This window comes from Phasianus colchicus, chromosome 2 (assembly GCF_987193195.1).
Source record: "Phasianus colchicus chromosome 2, bPhaCol1.hap1.1, whole genome shotgun sequence".
Taxonomy (NCBI): Eukaryota; Metazoa; Chordata; class Aves; order Galliformes; family Phasianidae; genus Phasianus; species Phasianus colchicus.
Window position 1 is genome coordinate 28275034 of NC_143437.1, and position 25515 is coordinate 28300548.

Consider the following 25515-nt stretch of genomic DNA (forward strand, 5'->3'; position numbering starts at 1 on the left):
GGACAGTGATTCCAAATTAAGCAGAATTCGTTGGTTTTCCAATCCTACAAGGCAAAACACTGAAGACAGGAGAAGCTCAGACACAGAAATAGTCACTTTATCTACAAGATATTAGGAATTAGAACATCATAATGCATCAGATGACCTCATGAACTGAAGGGAAGAAGGAAAATTTTTAATCCAATTCATTTAGTCCAGTGAAAAGGGTACACATGAGCTGGCCCTCAGTTTCACTTCTGGGCAGTAAAGCAAGAGGGTCCCATGAGCCCCCTGCTCAGCCACTATAACATTGCAACAAATGCAAGCAACCCTTCTGCAATTCTGAAACTGCCTGCTTTATCCCTCCAAATCATAGCGTAGGAAATGCTTCTGCATTTTTACGCTTGCACATTTTCCTATTCTACCTGGTGTTCAGACAGAGCAGCCTTAAATGAATTAGCAGGAAAACTGTTCTGCATGCTGGAAGATCAGAAGGAAAATGCAGAAGAGAAAGATGCACATTAATGCTGTGTTTGCTATAAACAGAAAACTGTCATTTTCTTTTCATATCCTCAGTGACTCTTACGGGGTAAGATAAAAGAAATTTATAAATAACAAGAAAACAGGCATAACATTCTTATGAAAAGGAACAGCATGGATATTTCCTGTGTAAAAATGTTATGTCTGAAATGAACATAAAACACCCTTACCTCTTATAGATAGGAAGCTCCTACAAATATGAAGATGCACATCACAGAAAAGTGTTAGCAGCTGTGAGGTCAAATATGTAACATCAAAACACCTGGGATTTATTTACATCACACTTGTGGGACCAGCACCACTGATAGAACATTCACTTGCTCCCATGTGTTTAGGAAGTTTAGAGGCAACCAAAACTGGAAGGGATACACAGGAACAGGTTGTTTAAAACTGAAGAATGCATTCACAATATATAATGATAATAATAACACAGACTTTGCAGGTTGAAGTGTCTTAACTGACAGATTTCAGAATGGTCTTGAAAGATCAAATGAGGACTGGCACCTACTAGTCCTCAGTTACAGCAAGGGCCCTGAGTGCTGCCCACCTGTGCATGGCACAAGGGAAAAGGCTCTTCCTCCCATAGGGAGCTCAGTCGGATTTCTCCTCTTTCAGGAAGAGTGCAGGAAGACGATGCTGAACATGAATGTGTGCTCAATTTTCCCAATATTCTTGTGACATAGTTAAATTCAGCTTAACCTTATTTTTCAGGTAGAGAAAAACAGGTATAACTGATTTGCTGAGTATTGCCAAGAATTAATCCATCTCAGTTCATAATTTATTTCCAGAGCAATCTGTAGGTTCTTTCATCATGTCAGCTGCCGAACAGTCAATCTTTCTGATGAAGACTTGAAAATATGAGTGAAAGAAGACAAATAGTAGAAAACAGCAGAATACATACTTATTTCTTTATGAAATAATTTAAGCATGAATTCAATAAAATTTAATTAAAAACCTAATTATATCAGTGGTCCAGTGCTCCTTTCTGCAGAAAAGTGATAAACAAAATATCCTTGATTTCTGCCCAAAGGGAATTTTCAAATTATCTAAACCGTCACATAAGCAAGGGTTCTATCAGGCAGCCTAACAAGTAGATAACATTCATTGTACTTCATATGTATTATCTTGCATGGTAAAGAAAAGGCTCTAAATTTTTATGTAGTCTTTGTTCCAGAAGTAAAAATGTTATTATGCAATTGCAACATCTGACACATTAAGAATACATGATCACATCAGTGTATTTTAATATATTCACACTCCCAGGTAGTTAAGATCTTCCTCCTTCATTTCAACTAATCCTCGGTGCAGCTCCTGGGCTGGGGATTCAAATAATCTTTCTCTTAGAAGTTCCCTTCAATGCACACCTCAGCAACTCATAAAATCAGACAGCAAACATCATGGACAAAGCACCATTTCAAGTGAATTGACATCAATTCTGTGAGGTTTATGCGCCATGCAATACTTCAATTTGTTTCACTCAAATATTAATATCTGTTTTATTTTAACATCCATTTACAGAAGTTTACATTCTGGAAAAGCATTGAAGTGTCAATCAACAGTTCATACAACCTCTCTAGTAGACAAGCAACATCCAAAAGAATGTGTAAATTGGAGCATCCAGTCACTTACTCTGACAGGTATTCTTCTCATTGCTTTGTTACTAATGAAAGTAAGAGTCCTGAAGAAGCAAGTGGTGGCAAGGTCACTCTTCAAAAATGACAGAATTGTGGCAGTTGAAAAAGGTTTCTAATTACTGGGGGGGGAGGGGAGAGAAGAAAAAAAAAAAAAAAAGCAGCAAATATTACAGCTATCTTCCAAAAAAGACAGGAAGGAAGAAACATCAACGTTTATCTGTTCCAGTCCACTAAAAAAAGAAGAAAAAAAAAAGCGAAAGAGAACTACAGAAAACAAACATCCAAACACACACCTCAGCTCACAGGGCATCAGGGCATTGAATGGCTTCAAATGCATTTGTGAAAAGACTTAGCATCCACAGATGTGATCAGACAGTTTATTCTGACCATTCTTAATGTAAACAATACTTATTTTCTTGGCTCATCTATGCAAGAGTCTACCAAACAATGCTCACGTATTCACTAGTACAAATGGAAGTGTAAAGGACAATTGTGGAGTAAGAGGGACTCATTTAACAGAAGACATATTTGAATCTGGTATAGAGCGATGTTTGGAAAGTTGTATATCCCACATTTGCCACAAGGTGGAAACAATCACAGGAACTCAGTAACATAGCTGTAACAGTTCAAATGTAGTAGTTAAATGCCATATGTTGTACATACGAATGCAGATGCAGCTGATGACTTGGAACAGCTTCGAACAGAGCACGTGATATGGTTTTAAATGGGGTCATGAATGCTTTTTTATACCAAATAGAACAGCATGGCTCTTCAGTGCTGTTCCAATCTATTACTTAAGCAACAAAGTAATTTTCTAAAATGCATTATAAGGCTTGTATTTCTTAATAAACTAGATAACTATAAAGAGTCAGTGCACTAATGAAAAGAACTGAAGTTTTAGGTAGCTAACACCTATAGTTATTTATCTTTCAAAAGATTCTGAATTGGTCATTTTGGATATAAACTGTGCTTCTGTGTTCAGGTCAGAGTCTCATGCTACTACATCACTAGTTTAGAAATATTTTACAATGATCAAAGACATCTATGTCTCTAAAGACAACCTTTTCATGGTGGAGAAAGGAGACAGCATAAAATAACGCCCTGTGCAACCTGATGCAGGGAGCCTTCCCTTTGGCAGGGAAGTTGGACTCAACGATCTCCGGAGGTCCCTTCCAGACCCTACAGTTCTGTGATTCCGTGATTTTCCTCTGCAGAATTACTGACTCAAAGAGAAGAACCTAGTGAATTCTCCTGTTCCTCACAAATTCAGGACAAGCTAATCTCAGTGGTGTGAGTTGCAGTAGTGAAGTTTGCTGCTGCTGAACCAAGTAAGTTACCTCTATGTTCTCCTTTTACCCACTTGACGGAAAAATAAAAGACTGTTCCTTAAATGTGCTAATTCACCAGTTCTAAAGTATAGAATCATAGAATCACAAGGTTGGAAACGACCTGCAAGATCATCTAGTCCAACCGTCCTCCCATCACCATTGCTACCACAAGCTACTAAACCGTATCTCGCAGCTCCTCATCCAGACGCCTCTTGAACACTGCCAGGGATTGCAACTCCATCACCTCCCTGGGCAGCCATTCCAGTGCCTGACCACACTCTGACAGAAAAAGTTCTTCCTTACATCTAACCTAAACCTCCTCTGGTACAACTTGTGGCCATTTCCTCGGGTCCTGTTTGTTGCCTGGGAGAAGAGGCCAAACCCCTCCTCATCACAACCTCCCTTCAGGAAGTTGTAGAGTGCAATAAGGTCTCCTCTGAGCCTCCTCTTCTCCAGACTAAACAATCCCAGCTCCCTCAGCCACTCCTCATAGGACTTGTGCTTTAGACCCCTCACCAGTTTCATTGCCCTTCTCTGGACACGCTCCAGGGCCTCAATGTCTTTCCTGTAGTGAGGGAACCAAAACTGAACACAGTACTCGAGGTGCGGCCTCACCAGTGCTGAGTACAGGAGGATGATTACCTCCCTGCTCCTGCTGGCCACACTATTTCTAATGCAGGCCAGGATGCCATTGGCCCTCTTGGGCACCTGGGCACACTGTCGGCTTATGCATCAACCAACACCCCCAGGTCCCTTTCCTCTTTACAATCATCCAGCCACTCATCCCCAAGCCTGTAGCGTTGCCTGGGGTTATTGTGGCCAAAGTGCAGGACCCAGCACTTGGCCTTGTTGAACCTCATCCCATTCACTTCAGCAATCCAGCTTATCTAGATCCCTTTGAAGGGCCTCCCTACCCTCACACAGATCAACACCACCTCCCAACTTGGTATCATCTGCAAACTTACTGAGGGTACACTCAATCCCTTCATCTAGGTCATCAATAAAGATATTAAACAAGATAGGCCCCTGTACCAAACCCTGGGGGACACTACTTGTAACAGGTTGCCAGCTGGACTTAACTCCATTAACCACTACCTGTTGAGTACAGCCCTCCAGCCAATTCCTTACCCAAAGAAGGGTATACCTGTCCAGGTCACGGGCAGCCAGTTTCCCCAGAAGAATACTGTGAGAGACCATATCAAAGGCTTTGCTGGAGTCTAGGTAGACTACATCAACAGCCTTTCCCTCATCTACCAGTCTGGTAACCCAGTTGTAGAAGGAGATGACCCAGTTGGTCAAGCATGACCTGCCTTTCATGAACCTGTGCTGGCTGGGCCTGATCCCCTGGATGCCACGCACATGCTGTGTGATCTCACCAAAGATGATCTGCTTTATAACTTTCCTTGGTACCAAAGTCAGAATAACAGGCCTGTAGTTCCCTAGATCCTCTTTATGGCCTTTCTTGTAGATGGGAGACTCAATGTTCATATCAGAATGAGATATTCTTTGACACAAATTGATCAAAAGCTATGAAACCTTATCTGTTAAACCTGTCATGCTCCCACTGCAGCTCAACCTATTTGCACCTTTTTATCCAGCTATTTGTGGGTACTCCTTCTCCTCCTTTTAAGTGGCATGGCAGTAAACGACTTCTAATCTGAGAATCATGTCCTGTTTGTATTTTAAAGCAGCTGACATTTCCAGTACAACACTTGTGGTGTTTATTACATATGGGAACATTCCCTCACAAACCATTATGTTAGCCACAAATGAGCTAATTGGAGCATTCACAAAAATATCTGTAGCTTCAGAAATGCTCATGTTTATGCCTTGTCTGCTTCAGGGCCACCACCATGGATAACACCAAGCCAAGTCTTGCAGCAATGTAATACAAGTTTTCCAAGTGTTCTTGGCATTCCAAGCCCTGCACAGCTGAGGCCTGCTCACAACATAGTTAGGTCTTGTAAATAACTGACAGGAGAGACATACATTGGCAAACTTTTTTTCTGCCACTTTGCCATTCCTCTCCGGATATCTCACATTTCTTACTCAGAGGGTTTCCAAATGGAACCGCACAGTAAATGTACTCTGTGTTGTTTCAACTTATGGCCCTGTGATTAATCAATGTCATTGTCTGGGAACTGGGGAAAGCTGCCGGACCCTTCTGTGCAGAGCCGAGCAACTGTTTGTTTAGTCTGCTCCCATAAAGTAAGCGGGGAAAATTATGACAAGTCACTAACAAGATTTTCTGTGCTTCATTTTATGAGTGTCAGCTTTCCCCAAGCAACCACTCATATAAAACCAGAACTAAACCTGACTGTTGCAGGATGTAAGCAAGCAGCTTTACATTTAGCACTGGCAGTGGGTCTTGTCACTGCAGCATGTGGGCCAGCAACTTCCTAGGGCTAGGAGTGCTTGGAGCTGTGGGGGTGCTGGGCTGGGGGGGGGGCACCAAAGCAGGGATCAGGACAGGCCAAAGCCAGGCCAGCCGATGGGTCCAACAGCTGAGCAGGGCTGTGGGGAGCCTTGCTCTGATGCAGCCTCTGTGGGACAAGGGCTAACAGCCTGAAGCCCTGCACAGTGTAGGAGGAGCTGGGCAGCGCCCAGCTGAACAACTCAATGCTGATGCAGAACTGTTGCAAGGCCATGATCCCTCATATTGGCTAGTCCAGGCATGTCCAACATGCAGCCCATGGACAGCATGTGGTCCAGCTCCACTTGCAATGTGGCTCTATCCTGTGCCGTCACAGCAGCAACTCTTCCCCATCAAACACCTGGCCCTGCCAACTCCAGGCATGCACCCATCACTCAGTAATAACCAAACATCAGTGAGCTATTAACTCTAATTTGGCTGAAACTGGGACATGGGTTGTAGTGCAGTGCAAACTCAAACTATGGCAAATAATTGTATGTATTTAGATACATGGGCTAAACACAGACCTGTGAACAGTGAAAAACATGCAGCCATGCTTTCTAGTTTTGATAAAGGAATCTGAGAATAGGTTTCAAGATTGCCAAAATACCATCTTTTTTCTTTCTTTCTTTTTTTTTTTTTTTTAAATATATATACCTGCAAGTCCCTTTTCAGCCGACATAAATACATCACTTGTATATTTTCAAATGTAATGTATGAATACGCAATCAAAAATTTGGTCATGCCTCTTTACCAGACTTGGCTGGCTTTCAGCCAAAAAGCATGGCTTCTAAGCTCTCTCTTGCCAGAGAGAAATAACCCTCACTTCACAGTCATGCCTTATTCACATCATTGCTTTTGGCAGCACATATATTTATGAACAACTGTTTTGAAAGATAAAGCACAGGAAGAGTAACATTTAATCAAAAACTTCTGATGAACACATAGAGAATCCACTAAGAATTGTAACCACTGCCATCAAACAAGCCTGATATGGAAGAACAAAAGCCCCCACAGTGGAGAGTTATGTATCTTCTGCAACATACCCTGTCTGAAGTAAACATAAAATGGCAGCAGCCTCCAGTAAGCTCTTGCAGGTTTAGAATACAACACAAAGAAAGAAAAGCCATAATTGTTCCCAACAGTAGCAACGTAAGCCACAGAGCCATAGCTAATAATCACCAGAACCATCTGCTCATCCAAGCAGCAACTCTTAGCACTGGTAAACAATAGAAAGATTCTCTTATTTCAGGCATTTACTCAATACACAACAGAAAATGTCAACAAAAATCAAGCATTTTCCCCTACAATTCAGCATGCAAGAGATTCAACAGCAGGATTATCCACAGAAAATGCAAAGAAAGAAACTGTAGCAGCCGTGATAGTCTCTTCAGCACAAGCCCAGTCCTGTTTTACACAAATGCTGACAAAACTGATAAGCACATTTTCTCCTTACAGTCAGAATTTATAACCTGAAGTGGCTGTTATAATGGAAAAGTAAATGATCCTCTAATACTCAAATCAATCTTGTGAGAAATAACCTGAATAATGAGTTACAATTGTAAGAGATGAAATTAAGACAAGAGCAGTTAAATAAGGATCTAAGAGAATAGATAACATTTAGTATGGTGTTGGAAGCCTAAATTAGACTTTAAAATGTATGCAGAGACAGAGGAATAAGGGAGGAAAAAAGGAACTGGAGCAGAATCCTCAGATAAAGGTGAGTCTTTTGATGAGAAATAATCAGAAGCAGATTTACATTATTTGAGGAAAAATTCCCATTTCAAATAGAGCTTTTGATCAACTTTTTAGAGTTTGGAACTACAGAAGGATTTACATTTACAGAATAAGATATTCCAAAACGTTAGCAACGCAAAATGGTTTGTTGCAGATGTAATTAGAAATTGTATCTAAAAGCATGGTGAACTGGAAGATGTTAACCAACTAATAAGATCTTTCACCTTGCACACTAATGGAAGCACTTCACCCTCACAAAAAATATTATCCCCGTTTCAAAGTTAGAGAATAAAATAGATTATTTTTATAATATCAGCTAGAACACTGATGACCAACTGAAAGTATTTATTGTGGAGGAGTGAAGATACAGTATTGTGCAATAGAATCTTGACTACAAAATCGGATTTGAAACACAGTTATTTCCAGGAATTAGACACTTTAGTGTTGACTACTGTATGATTTGGTACTGTGGTTTTTACTTTCTAGTTAGGTTTAGTAAAACTGAGCCCAAAGTATTACCAGAAGTTGGAGCATGTGAGGATGGGATTTATCTCATCTACCTGAATATATATATATATATATAGTGTGGTGATTTTACCCTAGATTTGTATCTAATGAATGGGGAGAAACAGGTACTCCCAAAATGTGAAACTTGCTCCAAAGCAGATGTCTAACATAGGTCAACCTAGGAAGTGATACAATAGATAATAGATCATTACTACAGTTTGCCTATTTGTTTATTCATCTGCAGGCTATCTACTCATTAATATAGTTACCTAATATTAACCTGTTTATATGCTTAAAAATCCTCTTCATAGGAAAGTAATCTCTTAATTTATTGGTCACTTTGCTGTACTTTTACTAGCCTTCTTGATTCTGTTATTCAGACCACAGATAAATGAATGGTGAGGAGATCTGAAACTCAATCTGACAAAGCCATTACTGAGTGAGATTGAACTAAGAGGAAATTTTAATTTTCAGATTGCCTCTGTCATGAGGCTAGTTACATCTGCTTTAAATTTTCCAAACATAAGAGTGGAAGAATTTTTTTTTTTCCCCACAATGCAATGTGAAACATCAGGGAAAAATCACAGTAGAGGCCCATGCTGTTTACTGCTGCCCAATTTGAAGCTACACAGGTTTCCCTCAGGGAACATGGATTTAGAAAACACATAATATTGCCTGCAGGATTTAGTGTTGGGTTTTGCTTTGCCAACAGCTGGCATTAGATCAGGTCCTTCCAGCACAGCCTTGATTATCATGCAGAACCTAAAAGATGTTGGAATAATCAAGCTTTCATATAATCAGGGGCATATTTAAAGTATTAAATGCATACCAAGAGACATGATTGTGTAACAGCTAACAGGCAGTTACAGATCACCAGCTCTGGAAAATGAAAGAGAGAAACAAATCTCTTATTTTATGTTGTTATTATTTCAGTGACATTTTGTAATCCAACAAAAGCCCTATTAAAAAATAATTAAAGAAGTTTTTATCTGTATTGTCTTGCTCTCTTTAATTATTTTCATGGTGCCTGAAGATATTCTCCTGGCTGACGATGATTATTAAAAATAAAAGGCATTGCAAATAATAAAGCAATCCTTAATAGCCATTTTTTCATAATCAGAAGATGAAGTTTTCTTAGCACATTGTGAGGAAAACTAGTATGTTGCAAACAGAAAACTGAAGCATGAGAAAATGTAGTGACTTTTCCCCAGTAAGCCAGTGGCTGTAACAGCACTATAACCCAGATCATCATTTCTACAATCTTATCTTTTAATGACCAAAATAAAGTTCTGAAGTGATTCCTGAAGTGAATTCATTCCTATTATCAATGATAGTACTAATTCACATAAGTCTGAAGACTTAAGACTAACCAAATACAAAGAAGTAACTTAATTCCTGCTTGCTGTTAAACCAGTAATGAACAGTTTTTATAACACTGGATGAAAAGATGTGAGTCATAGAATACCAGTGAAATTAAAGATACGGCTTAGATCTCACATAAAAAAGTAAGTCATGGTGAATACAGTGTTCTTGTAACTGAAATCCAATAAAGGCTGGCTAAAAATCAACTAGGGTTCTCAGTAGCTAGTGACTACGATGCTTGAGTTACACTTGCACCAATAGATGAAAGTGGCTCTTATCTGTGGAGGCAAAATAGCATTTCATGAGAGGTGAAAGATTTTGGAAAGAACAAGAGACATTTCTGTAATGTAAATGATATTACACATACAGTTTGAGAGTGTGGAGGGGACAGAAACGTACTTGCTTCAGAAAATAAATGCTCTGCATTGAAAAAGAGAAATACTCAGTATGCACGAATCAAGGCAAATTTAAATGATGAGGGTATTATGGGATTAAATGTCTGTTCTTTTTCACAAATGTCTGCTTTTCTTGCAGTTTTCTCATTTGTTACTTTTCTTTTTTTTTTTTTTTTGCACTATGTAGAATAGCAGGAAATCACAGGATTGAACTCTGGGCTTAGAGCTGTACCTGATCCCATAAAATATTTTTTCTAGACCTTGTCTACATCCCTAATTTCTAAAATTCTAACAAGAGATCCTGGTGATAGGTAAAACAGCCAGTCCCTTCTCTGAAGGACTTGATAACTTAGTTCTCAGTAAAGCAATTTAGGCAAAGGTAAAATGGGCAAAAGTGTCAGATCAAAGTCATCCAGAAGGTTGAAGATGGAGAGGAATACAATTCACTTCTGATCAGGCCAAAATCTTGACAATGCATTCCTGAATGAACATACAAACTGCTCATTTTTTCCAGAGGGCTTAGAGATTATGATGAGCTTTGCAGAAAGACTCAAAGCTCTAGGAACTATTAAATTCTAGAGTTATATATTCAATTCACACAAGCATAACCATGGGAAGTCCCCAAAACCTTGGCTGAAAAGATGAGTTCCCACTTTAAATCTACTGGATATGTGCTTCTGCTGGAAGAGTTCTGGGAGTCTTCAGGAAAACGTCACCAACACCATTACTCTCTTTATGTTGGGAGTTTCAACAAAACTTCCAAAAGAACAATGCTTAAAGAGGACCAAACATCTCCCTAATCCTCAGAAGAGGTATATTTATCTGAGAAGAAAGCAGGTTAAATCTGGAAAGCTTCTGTGATCTACTACTGTCTCTGCAGGAGGTGGTCTAGAGTAGAGCTGATTTTAACTTTCAAGGCTTTCAATTTATCATCTTGTTGTTGACAGTTTTAAGAAAACAAAGGAGAAAATTTTGTAAGTTGGGAATTCTCCCAGGATTCAAGATGCTGCTATTTTCTATTTCTAGAGCAGAAAAGTATTTTCTTCAAAACACAGCTGTCTATGGGTGCAGAGATGATTATTTTCTTTCTTGCTTTTGGGGGGAGAGGGGGGAAGGGGAAGGAGGTAAGCTTTTCATTTGTCATTTACTCTCCCTTTTACAACAAATTTTTTAAAAAACTTCTGGGACTCTCTCCTTCAAACATCAGTCTCAATGACAACCATTCATAAAGCCATTTGGATTACATGGGCTGCAAAAGGTTTTAATCAAATGATGAATACAATTTTCATTTCACCCTAGTTTCATTTATTTCCTGCAAGAAAAGGTTGGGAGCAATTTTGCAGTGCATGGCATTTTAAGTCTGAATTTGCTTATTTTATTTGCATTACAAACTGTGGACTGTAGTGAACTTGACAGAATTCTCTAGATTCTCCCTAGAGAAAGTGAGAAGACCAGAAAAATTGTAAGGCTCTACTATGACTGGATGGTTGCACTCAAAGAACTGTGGTCTACATCTTAATGTCCAGTTACAAGCAGTGTTCCTCAGGAGTTGGTATTGGGAGCAACAATATTTAACATCTTTGTTTGTAATATGGATAGTGGGATTGAGTACAGGGAAGAAATTCCTCACTATGAGGGTGTTGAGGCACTGGAACAGGTTGTTCAGGGAAGGTAGGGATGCTCCCTCCCTGGAAGTGTACAAAGTCAGGTTGGATGAGGCTGCGGGTAACCAAGGGTAGTGGAAGGTGTCCCTGCCCATGGCAGGGGGTTGGACCTATGTGTTTTTAAGGATCCATTCCAACCCAAACCACTCCATGATTCTGTGGTGACACTCGTACCATGCCCATTTTCATTTGTTTTCACATTAGTTTTGACAACTGTGGCTTCAGCATTCCCATCCTCTTTATGCTAATCTAAATAACTGAGGAGAATTCATTTTTCACTCCTGGGCCATTCAACTAAAGTCCTATGGGCAGACTATTCTCTAATTAGTCTGGTGAAGGAGATGGTAGAAATAATTTTACAGAAAACTTACCATTCTCTCCTTGTGAAGAAACATTAAGAATCCGCATCATATCATTGCTGTTAAACTTTAAATCTGGACATAATTCAGCCTCAGATCCACACTCCAGCCCAAGCCTAATTTGGATACAAATTAGAATACAAGTTTTTATTCAGCACACATCTGGTTAAAAGGATACACAACATTTTTGTCTGACTTCTTCCAGAGCTCTCTCTAGTGATTACAAATCAACTAGTTTAAACCGCTCAGACTAAAGAACAACAGTAAATGTGCCTGACATTTTGAAAGAAATGCTCTGAAATAATCTGAAAAGAACTAAAGAGGTAAAGTTTGTTGAAGAAAAATAAAAGCAATTCTAGATTGAATTTAGCTACAAGGTGGAATAGACATTGTCCTTCCATTCCTTCCCATAGCTGTAGCAAGACTGCATCAAGCATACCTGAATAGAGATTCCAGAGATTACTGAATTTGAGGTTTGGTGAAAGTTGTTAGAGATATCTAGGACTGTACTCACATGCAAAACTAATAGCAAAAACAATCAAAATTCCTGCTGAAACAAGAAAGGGGAAAGAGCAGCAGAAATATTTGAGATTTCTGGTGGAGAAAAATGCAGATGACTTGTATGGAATAACTATAATTTGCTACTATTGGCGAAGAATGAACCAGAGTGGAAAAAGGTACGGGAAAATGTCAACTGGAAGAAAATAAATATGCCCCTGGTATGGCCCCAATGAACAATTTCTTTCCTGGAGTGCCATTAGAGCAATGTTTTTCTATTCAGCTTATTCACACTGCCCTATCACTCAAGAAAGGGAAAATAAATCAGGCTGTTGCCTGACCTTTAAAAACACTGATTCTCAGTGAATCATCCCAACTACTGACACCACTTGATTGTCTCCTCAAGTCTCTTTCTACACATTCAACAGTTAGTAATAACAGTGCTCTGGGCCTTGAGTTTTCATGAAGCAGCCCAATTCCCTTGGTCCTTAAGGTAAATAAAGTATAGCAATTTGAAGCAAACAAAAGAGAAATTTATCATCACATCCACTGTGCCTGTAGAGAGAAAGCCAGTGACAAGAATGAGATCTTTGTGACCCTCTAACTGAAAACTCAACATGGCATCAAACAATTACTTCTCAAAACATTGAAATCTTTTGTTTCTTTCCTTTCACAGTTATTTTTAACTTCTTGTTCTGTCTTCCACAAAGATAGAGAAAAATGTCCAACTACCAGAAGAAATTCTTTCTGTATTTATAGTTTGAGTTGATTCACAAAGGTCTCTGGGAAAAACAATGTAAAAAGAGAGTTCCGTAGTTATTTATGAATACAGTAAGGTTTACAGAAGTACTGTGGCTATTATTCTACATTAAAAACTTAGAATACATTAGCTTTGTTGCACATGCTGTGCTGCAATCCACTGGAAGAGAAGACAGTAGTAACTTGTAAACTAGATTCTGCTCCCTCCTCCTATCCACCTCTACTTTAATTTTTTTTTTTTTTTTTTTTTGGCAAAGCAGATGATGGGGAAAAAGAAGTAAACATGACCTGAAATTTATTACTTTCTCTGGAGTGAGAAAAAAATAAAGAAAAAAAATATTTTAGGTTTCCAATGCAGTTTCCAGTACCTACTATAAGACCTACATACCTGATGTATCCAAAATCATTGTCTGTCCTCCAACTTCCTCTGCAGATTCTTCTGACTCTTCATTTACTGTTATGGAATAGAAATGAAAATAGGAAACTGAAACAACTGAAAATGAAAAAAATGCTAATATAGAACAACTTCAAATTAGTCCCTATTTCTTCTCATTGAACTTTGTGGCTGAACTCCTTGAGAACAGATTTATCTGAGTTGTCCATTTAGGTCACCAAGGTCATTGACTCTCTACTGTCAGAGGAAGAAATCTCCTATAACCAGCAAACAGCAATGACCTCCAATAATTTCACTAAAATTCAGTGATTATCTCACTCAATTCACTATTTTTACCATTGCTACTTTAATCTTCAGAAGCCTTTTTCTCATTTGTAGATTAAATTTATTCATATTCAGTTCATATTCATTTATTCTCATACCAATGTTTTCCTTTAGCTTAAAATGGCTTTTCTTCCCTGATCTTTATTCCCTGGATGTATTTATAGAGAATAGCAATATTTCCTCTCTGTTCTCATTTTGAAAGGCTTGAAAAGGCAAGTTTTCTTCTAATGTCTCTTGAGCAATATACTCATTATTTAGCTATTCATCTAGTAACTCTTTTTTGCACCTCTTCCAGGTTGATTTAATCTTTCTTGACTACAGATTTACAGAGTTTTCAGTATTGTAGAACACTGCTATAGAGTTGGCATGATTGGAAAGTTTCCCACATCCATCATATATTTAATTGTGAGAAATGAATATCTATTTTACTCTTTAGTCAATGCTATCCTGTATCTTAAATAGCTCTATTCCTTTACTGTTTATCCTGCTTTATTCCTAGGTAGTAATCATCTGATTTCTCAGTTTCTGTTTTGCTAAGCTGAACAGCTTATGCTCTCTTTCTTTTCTTTCACAACTGGATACTCACTCATTTTCTTAATCATTTTAACACTCATTCTTTACATTTACTCCAATCTGAAGTCATTTTTCTCACAAATTTGGGGCTCACTCACAGCATTCCAGACACCTTCCCACAACACTGCTATTAACTCCCATATATGCTTCTGATATATCCAAGGAGAACTCATTTTTAATGACGGCATCATACCAGTGGCTCAGCCACTGACAAATTTCGGGACTAATAGATACACATCATTTTCTTTCTCTTTTACTTCTGGATAGTGAGATCTCAGGAAATAGGATAGATTCTTGTAATTTAACCTATATTGCATAATGGTAAAAAGTCACTTATTTTGCCCCTTTCCTATTACTTTGAATTGTCTGAAACCTAATTCTTCATGAGTATTATTTTGAAACTGATTAATATGGTTGTTACCTTTCGTCTTTGTTCCAGGACCAGGATCATTCATGAAAACAATTTATTAAATTACTCTTAAGATTAATTTTTCAGGAAAAACACCAGTTTTACTGCCCAGTTATTCTTGTTCTAACACTACCCCTTTTTCTGATCATTGAGCCACATTCTTAACAATTTTATGGTTTTTACAGATCTACATAATACTGATCCACCTACATAGAACTAGTAATGAACACAGCATCATATCTAAAATAACTTAGTGAAGTCTGGCTAGAGAAGAGCAGATGTGCTTACTTTGCATAGAAGAAAAGGCCACAAAATAAATCAGATTATTATGTACATCCAATAAACCCTTGTAGCATTCTGTACATCAGTCTCTTCAATGATTCTTTTTGAATACTTAACATGCTTCCAAGGTCCTACCCATGGATTTCTTGCTTTTCAGTTCATTTTTTTTCTACATAGAAGCATTGAAGTATCTTATTTCCAGCTTTATGCTGTTGCTGATTTGAAATGCACATTTAAAATCCTTCCAGAATGAATGAAGATTTAATTTGGCAATTCTCTCAGGGTTCTGAGCTGAAGAAGAGCTACCCCTATCACTTGAGGACATTCAACACTTTGCATTCAGCTTCCTCTCAAGTTCAGTTTGGAATTCCAAACTTTCGTTCCAACTACCTACCATCTCCTTGTCTTCATGTATATAATTGGTCTTGTTTAAGACTGTCAGCTGTCCTCTTTCTTCTGGCATTTCATATACACACTGCCTTTCAGCCACCCCTTTTTACTTTTGGCTAATTTTCTCTATTTACGCTCTAATGGCAATTTTTAAGGATGCACTTTTCTTCAGATTGCATGGACTACTTGAGTCAACAATATTTTTAAACAAACTTCTCCATGCCTTCTGGGGTCTCAATAAGAAACACAGCCAAGGACCTCTGGACCTAGCAAGAACTAGCCATGCAGAGGCTTTCTTAAGAAAGGCTGTAGAACAGAGAACATGTAGGTATATACACGTATGCAAGAGTAAAAGATTCCCTAGTTTTCTGTGTCTGCTCAAGGTAATTAGAGCAAAACAGTGGAAGTTCTTCAGAGTTTTAAGCACTCTCCATGGATCACCAAAGCCTCCAATTTAATCAACACATTTCTTTCCATTGACAGTATTGGACTGGTTTAGGAAATAGCCTTTGTTGTCAAGAACTAAAACCCTATCTTATAAAATCCTTTATTTTTATCTCTAAGTACACTGGGCATTAAATTACAAAGAAAATAATCACAAGAACCTATCTATCTTTGAAAGTTCCTTATCTGCATTGACTTTCAGTGGATAGAGTAATTAATTAGGTTCTCCAGCATTAGCAACACATTACTGTATTTCCATCAGAATTGCATATACAAAAACTTATTTGAGAATGATTTCTGGATAGGGATAAAAAATGACTTGTGCAGTACCCACTGAACACATGTAAATGAAACTAATTATAAAGTACATCACTCCTCCTGGACCAAGTAACATCTTGTGTGGCTCCACTGGCCCTCTTTGCTCATTTGTCGAAAATCTGTTAATGAAAGTGTATTTTAATTTGTAAATCGTTATCTGTACAGCTCATCCAGCACAGAATGAAGGGAGGCAGCAAACCAGCTCTGTAACATCCGAGACACTGTAACTCTGAGTAAATCTGCTTACTACATTTGGCATTATTTTAGAAGAAGGAAATGCATTCTGACACTCCAGTATCCATGTCTCTTACTGCAGATGGCAAGCACAGAATCCTATCATGTCCTTATTCAATGCCCAGTTTCCAGTGTTTCACAAAAACTTCCCTACCCAAGCAATTCTTTAATGGTATTTTTTTCTTGTGGTCCTTTCAAAAGCCTTAATTTACAGCTGTTTTGAGGAGGGGAAAGAAACCTAGTACAAGATAGCAAATGAAGAGTTTATCAGCTAGTGAATGTTTTAAACCACTGGTCCCCATTAGGTGGCACTGCCACTTCTACCACTATCAATAAATCTATATTGCACATGAACCTATGCAAGAAAAAAAGACAGAGCTCATAAATATTTGCAGGTAATCCTGGTTGTGCTAGTCTGTAGGACAGAGACCAGGATGTGAATCTCAGCATCTACATCTGTGACATCCACATCATCTTTCCTATGAAGTTTGGGCCTTGATCTTCCAAGACAACTCATGATTTCTCTATGTAAAGACTTGGGATGCTCCAAGGTTTTAGAAATATCTGGGAACTTGTATTTGTTTTCTTCTGTATAAGACCTAGGTGAGACACTATAATACGTTTTCCAAGTGTTGGGTTTTCAGAAGGCAAACTCAGAACGTTATGGAAAATTGGTTCTCCTTACTACTTCCTCATGCTGTACATCCAAAATTTCAGGCATAAAAAATTTTAGGCAACCAAAACCTAATGTCCCTTTTGAGATATTCCACCACTAGCAACTAGTGATTATCTCAAATAAGCAACCATTCTGCCTTCTTCATAAAAGAGCATCTGTGCTCCATAATGCCAAGATGAGATATAATTTTCCTTTTAATCAGTCACTGAACTGGGATTTCAGCAGGTATGAGAGCCACGAGAGCAACTTGAATGAATATGGTCCAAGTCACGGAATAGTGCAGTCAATAATTTTTATACTTGCTTAAGAACTCCTTTAAGGAGCTGATCTGTCACTCAGCAGAGCATTTAAATTATTCAAAATACATGCCCGTGTACTTTGTTGAGTCAAGGCTGTAGTTCAACAAAAGGCCTTCCATAAGCACCATCACAGGAGAAAAAACATCAGTTGCCACATATACTCCTCACACCTTGCAGATTCTGAGATTTTATCAGCTGCATAGAAGCACACATAGAAAATACATACAGATATATACACACAGAGTCTATATGTATACATATACATTTAGTTTATATTTATCTTTTTCTAAGATAATCACAGGAAGCACCACAGGAATAGATATCTGATCCCACCCAAGTGAGAAGCCGCATGCGTACCTTCCACATGGCACATGGTGGGCATGGCAGCCAAGATTTACTTTGTTAGCCATTTAATGATTCTGTGTCTCAGGAAATAAAAGCTACTTTGGGGTCAGAGAACAAATTAATCCTGCCTCCTACAAACTACCTCGCTGCTCTCTCTCTCCTTTCCTACCCATGAGTTTCAATAACTGTAAAACTGTTTTTGCATTCTGCTGTTGCTTTATCGTTAATGTGATCCTTCTTTAACATCTACCAGGCTTTACCTCTGTATTATTCCAAGATCTAGTGGGAATACATTGTTTGGGCAAATTCACTGAACAGGACCCTGTGTGAAACAGTAGCATGTAGCAATTAATTAAACAATAGGATTAATCTCACTGTCAGACTATGCCACTACCTAATGGCACACCCCTGATGTCAGTGACAGTTGATGAGTTGTCAGCAATAAAGATATTTGGACTAGATAATATTTCATATATCTAAGCGATGATCTTATTTGCTCACATTGCCCAAGGCAATATAATTCATAAAAATTCAGCTACCCTCGTGCTTGCTGATATCGTTTGAGCTGATGCAGACTGTCACTATTCAGCATAAGTGGAATAGAAAGATCTCTTCAAGGATTCATCTTATTCTCATTAAGTCAGGCTATGCCATTGCCTACTCACTCTATTGGAGAAAGGACTGGCCTGACAGTGAATCTTCCAAAGGCAACTGGCAGTTTGGGATCAACTGTTCCCAACTTGGCCCACAGAATCTGTAATTAATGAATCTGTAGCTCTGCCACAGCTTTATCAAGGGGAGATGTCCTTGTGCAGGGGCTGGGACAAAATGAACAGCTTTTCTGAAGGATAAATGCAAACAAAGGAACAGAAAATATTGGCAGAGAAAAGCACCTAGTGACACTGTATTGAAAAGTGAAGTACTGAATAAAGGTGCTTCTTCCACCCACATGCTAGCTAGAGGTAAGAAGCACTACCAAAAAAAGAAAAAGAAAAAGAAAAAAGTAAATACTCATAACAAATTGCTCTGACATTCTGATACCTTGGCTGAAAGCTGAAATAGCTTGTAGGCAGTAAGTCATAGCTCCAAGGAAGGGAATTTCTTGCACTTGTCCTAGCTGTTAAATCCAGAATTGAAATGTCTTTGCTTTCTTGCAGCTTCTGGCCACTCATAAATGTTGCCTTCTTCTTCTTCTTAGCTTTCCTATTCAGCTGTGACCACTGATTTCCTGCATATCTAGGAAAGTTTCACAAAAACAAGATAAAATATCTCACTAGTTTTGTTTTTGTTTCTCTCTTACTTTTAAGGATTTATGACAAATAATAAAATTAAAATGTTTTGTTACTTATATAATAATGATATTGCATACTTTACAAGGGATGCTCTGAAAGTAATATCTTCTATTTTCCTATGCTGACCCACAATATCAGAGGTGGATGTTGGTGGTACGGCAACAGAGGCTGAATGTTCCCACCAATATTCCATTACATTCTGTTGCTATGTGATAGATGGCAGCAGAGGAACAATTTGACATGGAAGCAAAAATATGGAACTGGATTCTTCCACATGGAAAAAAATGGCACCCACTGACATTCATTGACACCTGCTGAACACTTACAGAGGCCAAAGAGTGGGTGATGTGTTCCAGCAGTGGCAGCAGCAGGTCACTTCCACTGGTGCAGATGTTCACATGTTTGGCATACAGGCTCTTGTTCACTGCTGGCAAAAATCCAGAGCTAACAGTGGTGACTATGTTGAAAAATAGTGTTTTGTAGCTGAGAATTTGCCCTATCAAGTAATGATATTGTGCTCTTTGTATCTGCTGCCATTTCTATAGAAATAAAGATGAGGCATAACTTTCAGAGCAACTTAATATATTTGCAGCCCAAGATGATTCCTCTTCATTCAGTGCAGCCCAGGCAAGCCAAAAGTCTGGACACCCATGCTGTAATGCATACCTGGAGCATGCATGGAATGCTAACTTTGTAACAGATCAGAGAAATTATGCTGGTTGTTTTCACCCCATTTTATTTTTCCAATTTATTTTATCCAATGCATTGTTACAGCCATGACTATCCTGTCCTTCACATCATTGTTGCCTGCAGCCAGGACCCTTTAGTTCTGACAAATATCCTATTTCGTGCAACAAACACCTAAAGCTTATTACACATCACTGGCTGCATAAAATTACAAGCTGTCAGTATGTGTTAGATGAATCCATCTGGAGAAGAGAAAATAACCACAAATGAAACTGGATTTAACATTCCATTTCAACTCTTTTTTAAGGTTAAAAGAAAGAAGAAAGAAAAAGTTCACTAACTTTCTCTTCTTGCAAATTAGGGAAGGGGATAAAGGACTATAAGATAATGCAGACAGCTTCCCAGCTGTTTGAGAATGATACTCTGCAGAGGCTATTTGATTTGAGTTAGATCTTGCTTGCTCAAAGAGTGGTCCCTCCTCTATTATTTATCAGCATGTTTTGACCCTTGTCTTTTAGTGTAACAAAGAAGCAGAAACACTGAATGATAACAACAAACTCAGTCTATCTGGATACAAAGAGTAATAACGTTCCTAGGGAGAAAAACCTTCTCAGGAAGTTTACAGGGGGGAAAAAAGAAGAAAAAAAAAAAAAGGACAAATTGAGAAAAATACAGTTACTTAGAAAGAACTTCAGACCTTCTCTCACTCAGCTCAGTAGTTCTGACTTTAATGATTAATGAATGCTAATACCCCTTAATATTCCCTTGGAAGCATATGCCGACAGTAGAATTGTCTTAAATTATGTTTACACTCATTTTGAAAGCTGTTTACTTGAGGAAAGAAACATGGAGGTTCTCTACAGTGATTAATAATTCAGCTTTGTCTGAATGTTTACTACTGGGAAGAAGAATGGAACATTTCCATTAGGATTTCTGAGAATCTGAGTTAAACCATCAAGCCTGTGACGTTCACTCTGCAGTCATCATAATCACAAGATTACCTAAGTGCTGATGCCTTAGCAAAAAGATTCAACTTTGTTGCATCTAGATGTGGAAACACGCTACTCATTTTTCCTTCAAACGGAGATGGAGGAAATTTTGACTCAGAGATTCTTGGAGCAGGAGCAGCTCTGAAGTGTAAAAATGTAGTTCTAATCTTGTAAGCAAAGATCACTTTTCTATTCTGTAATCCTTTTATTCTCATTCACACTTTGCCTGCTCCATCTCTTTTCTACTCCACTAATATCCTCTTACACAACATACAAGGACACAAAGTCATACTAGGATCCCAGAAAATCTCATCCTTAATATCTATGCAAAACAAATAGCCCAAAGTAAAGGTGATTTAAAAATAAAATAAAATAAGGAGGTACACATTTCATCTGTGCTGAATACGTGAAGCTTGTATACGTACAAGTCATGCCAAAGTCATCTGAAGACAAAAGCCTTGGGTCAGTGCTGATGTGGGTAACAAACAGCAGATTAAACATGGAACTGAGAGGAGAAAGGCATTGACAGCCCCTCTGGCAGGAGAGTAAAATAATTACTACTGAGAAAGCTCTTTGAAAGTATGAATATCTTAACTACTTTGCATACAGAAAAGAAACAAAGAAAACTGGAGAAACTTTCCAAACAATTGCTACAGAAGTGTTTTGTTTTTTTTTTTCCTTCAATTAAACATTACTGTATCCAACTGAGAGACAATATGGGGTGACAGGAAGGAGATTATCCATTATCCAGGCAAATGTATGAAAACAGGAGGGGGAGGAGTAGGAGGAATGCGTGGGTGTGATTGCAAGCAAGAGAGATTGTGCACATAGCATTTTATGGCTCTGAGAGACACCCTAGTGCAGTGATTAGCCCCTAGACAAAAAGTTAAGAGGTTTAAAGTAAATCTCTCTCTCTGTCATTGACCTCCAGGTGCTCCAGGGTCCCACATGGCAACAGCCTCTACCCAGAGCAGCTCTGACTCCAGCTAGGGGAAGCTGGAAAATCCTTTTCCCATGAAATTCAGAAAAGGAGAATGCATTCAAAAAAGCCTGTGTGCGTGCGCATGCGCACATGCTAAAGTTCTCACAGGAAGGTAATGGATAGAATAGGAAAGGAAAAGAAAACAAAGTCTGTTAGTAACTACTTTTGCAGGGGATGCATTACCTCCACTTGGATCTCAGTTCCTTACCCTGCAAGCAGAAAGGAGTGAATCGCCATACAGCAATGCTTATTTCCTGGAGAATGCCTTCAATTTCACATTAGAAATTGTAATAGTTTTGCAGAATTGGAGCTATAATGCCTTGCCATAGTATTTCTAGTGGCTCTGCTACCAGAGATGAAGAAAAGGCACAGATGGCAGACATGACTGCATCATATTCATAGAAACATAGAATGATCATAGTCACAGCCCAGGAAAACACACTTAAGTCCACACAACTAACCCTAGAAAGCCATTACATATTAAATAAATATATCTTGTGTATTTTTAATGAAGATATGCTACCTAATCTGACAAGGTCATGACAAAACACAAACATTTCTCATCACGTGATTTAGGAGTAAGTCCCTTTCAGCAAACTGAAACATCAGCAAAATACACTGTTAATACTGTTTCAATTTATTTGCAAAAGGAAATTTGGTATGGGAGCAGTCTGCCAAAAATGCAATGCAGTGAAGAACAGAGCTGGCCAAGGGCAGAATGTTGCTTGTTAGCACAGGGGCACAATGGGGCATGCCACGTGAACTGTGCTCACTACACCATTTATGGACAACTTCTCTACACATACTTTTAACAACACTCCCAGGAAGCGTCTGTTTTTTCCTCCTGAAGTTGAAGACACCGTGAGCTTTGTATCATAGCATGAGCAAGTGGGACCTACACCAGGCGTCTGTAGTACAAGAAATCTATTCTACTGAGTACAATACTAATGCAGTTTAAATGAAATACTAAGCTTTTAACTAGCTGACTCTTATGCTCCCTTCTAGATCTTAATAGCCAGAAAGGGCCCATAAACACTGGGGAAGGTAAACAAAAGTGCAAGCAAATTGAAATTCATAGCCACATGAACATAAATTCAAAAACAGAGGTCAAAGTACTGCAGCTCTCTGCTATAATCTACAGATATTGTGTATGCCTCAATAAAAAGACTACGTACAGATTATAATGGTGAGAGGACCTAAAAATCAAGCTCTTCTTCTTCTTTTCAAGGCTGTGATTCTGAACTGCTCAGAAGTCACAGTGACAAGGAGAAAACAAAAAAAAAGAAGTGCCAACAGAGAACTAGAGAGGAATATTTCAAATACGGCAGAGTCTGGGAAGATGTACGATTGATTTCCTGTATAAATAATTTTCTAGATTCCTTTTTTTCACCTCATTAAAAAAGACAAATTTCTGCCTCTATTCCAACACCAGCCTACTCAGAAGCTAAATTACATATAAAATCTACATGTTATGCTGACTGACACAAGCATCTTTTACTGCTAGGTGTTGTAGGACAGCAGGTGAGATTCCAAAAACTCAGTCTCAGATTTATTTCACGCCACTGAAAAACTCCCAGGATGCTACTAGTGTCATGCTCATCTAAATTTGGCATATATTATGTCATTATCAAAGCCCTGTTATTAACTCATTGAAAATGTCTTTTCTGACTTATCTGTGTTTTGGTTCAAGCAGCAGTGAGTTCATAGTCTAGATAACTCCCTTGTGCTCCATTAAGATATACACACATAAATGTCAATTCCAACAGTTTGCAATTGAAGTTGCTAAACAAAAATGTCCAAAAATCTATCTTAAAAGCAACTTCATAGTATATTCATAATATCTAGAAAACAGAATAAAGTATCGCATTTACTTGCTGTGTAGAAAGTATAGTCTAATTCTGAAAATGGAAAAGTATTACAGAGAACGTTGACCACAACAAAAGAATTGGAAAAAGATAGTTGTTTTGCATCAATTATGTTTCAATTAAAGTCACCTCTCAGGTACATTTAGGTAACCTTGGTTCTGATAATCTCTTAGTTTATAATTTCAGTATTCAGTGTAGGCAACACATTAAGAACAACAGAGCTCATTAGAGAGAGACTGAGACTTGTTTTGGGTCTAGAAATTATAACTCATAAGGAAAGACTGAGAGAAAAGATTGTCTAGATAAGGGAATAGTGAGGGGTGAGAAACACAAGAAGCAGCTCCAGAGAGAAAGTATATTAGTTTTATTTAAGGTTAAAAGTGTTGAATTTAAAATATGCTAAGGGTGAATCAGTAAGATGTTAAGAAAAGTCTTCTAATGGTAGAGCTCATGAGTCACTGAAGTGGGTATGAAATGTTCTTAAATTGTCTCCCAGTGCAGAAGAAGAAAAATCTTGTCTTAGTGAAATGGCATAATTACTGTTAATGTCACTGGGGCAAGAACACAGATGTTTGTCCCCTCAGTATTCCTTCCAGCTCTTTCTACTGTGATTTTAAATTCAACCTTTTCTGTTTTAAAGGTATGTTTTTTGTTGCTGTTGTTAAAAAATCTGTTAATTTTACTTTTCTTCCCTTTGAACATTTTTTTTTGACAAAGAAGAAAATGAAAAGCAGTTTGCCTGTTCAAAGATGAATTATTTGTATCATCATAAATCTACAGTTCCATTGGGTCAAATTTAGAAACAAAGTCCTAGTTTAGAAAAAAAAAAAAAACAACTGAATACTATCTTCGCATTCCAACTCTTTTTTATTATGGGAATCAATCTTTTTAAATATCCCATTCAAAACAGCCACATAATGGATGAAGCAATAAGCTAGAATAATCATTCAAATAAGATGCCATACCCAAAACACAACGCCAGAAATTTCTCAAAATGGAAATTACCATTCTGAAAGCATTTCTTTTCAAATGAAGGCTTACACTGGTGGCTCTTTTTAAGGATCAAATTAATACTTACTATATATTTACAGACTTTTCCACTTTTCTACCACTTAAATCTCAGTGCATGAGAGATAATTTCAGGTTTATCTTCCATACAGACAAGAGGATCTTTACATATCTGCTTCCTATGCTCAATTTTCTCCTGTACTATAAACAACTAACTGCTACTTGGCCCAAACCTGGGTGTAGGTAATAGTTTTGGATAGATTTCCATAAACTGTTGCCCAGGATTTTTGTTTATTTGTTAGTTTCCTCCCTTATGTACAACTTGCTTTCATTAGTCACGACCAGTTGAAGTAGCAGTATGCAGACTACACATACTCTTAACTTTTCTTTCATTCATGCAATAAAATACTTGAGTTAGTATTTCTTACTGGGAGACTGGCATTTCCGGTTAAGTCCAAAAAACCAGCCAGTAATTGAGTATAAACAATACTGTAGTAATATCTTATGTAATCAAATAATATGTGATTTAAATGGTCCTAAAAAATACACCGTGAACCATCTATGGGCTACAAATTCCCATTAAATTATAGAAAAGTTATAAATTACAAACATTGCAAAGAAAAGGAACATTATTTCATGAATGATGTATTAACCCAGACACTAGCAAAATTCATAAAGCATAGTTGGGCAAGTACTATTTCTCATTTTCACAGATTTCTTGGTACCCAGCACATTCTGAACCTGGACTGAAAATTCAGCCACAGAGCATTGCATGGATCAAGTAACATTATTGTTTCTACAAATAGAGAAGAAAAAGGAGGGGAAAGAA

At 38.0% G+C, this 25515-nt stretch overlaps 1 long non-coding RNA gene across 3 annotated transcripts in view; it reads right to left on the reverse strand.

The window, feature by feature from the left end:
• Positions 1 to 248: 248 nt before the first annotated feature.
• LOC116229671 (uncharacterized) overlaps positions 249 to 25515 on the reverse strand; it is a 41251-nt gene continuing 15984 nt past the window's right edge. Inside the window, exons 1-5 of one of the 3 annotated variants that reach the window (XR_016464094.1) lie at positions 19482 to 19577; positions 18905 to 19099; positions 13564 to 13629; positions 11931 to 12034; positions 6623 to 9778 (exon numbers count right to left, since the gene is read on the reverse strand). This is a non-coding gene — a long non-coding RNA (uncharacterized LOC116229671). Of the gene's footprint in view, positions 2273 to 6622; positions 9779 to 11930; positions 12035 to 13563; positions 13630 to 18904; positions 19100 to 19481; positions 19578 to 25515 lie in introns of those variants that run through there. The other 2 variants (XR_004167059.2, XR_004167058.2) reach the window with 2 other exon arrangements.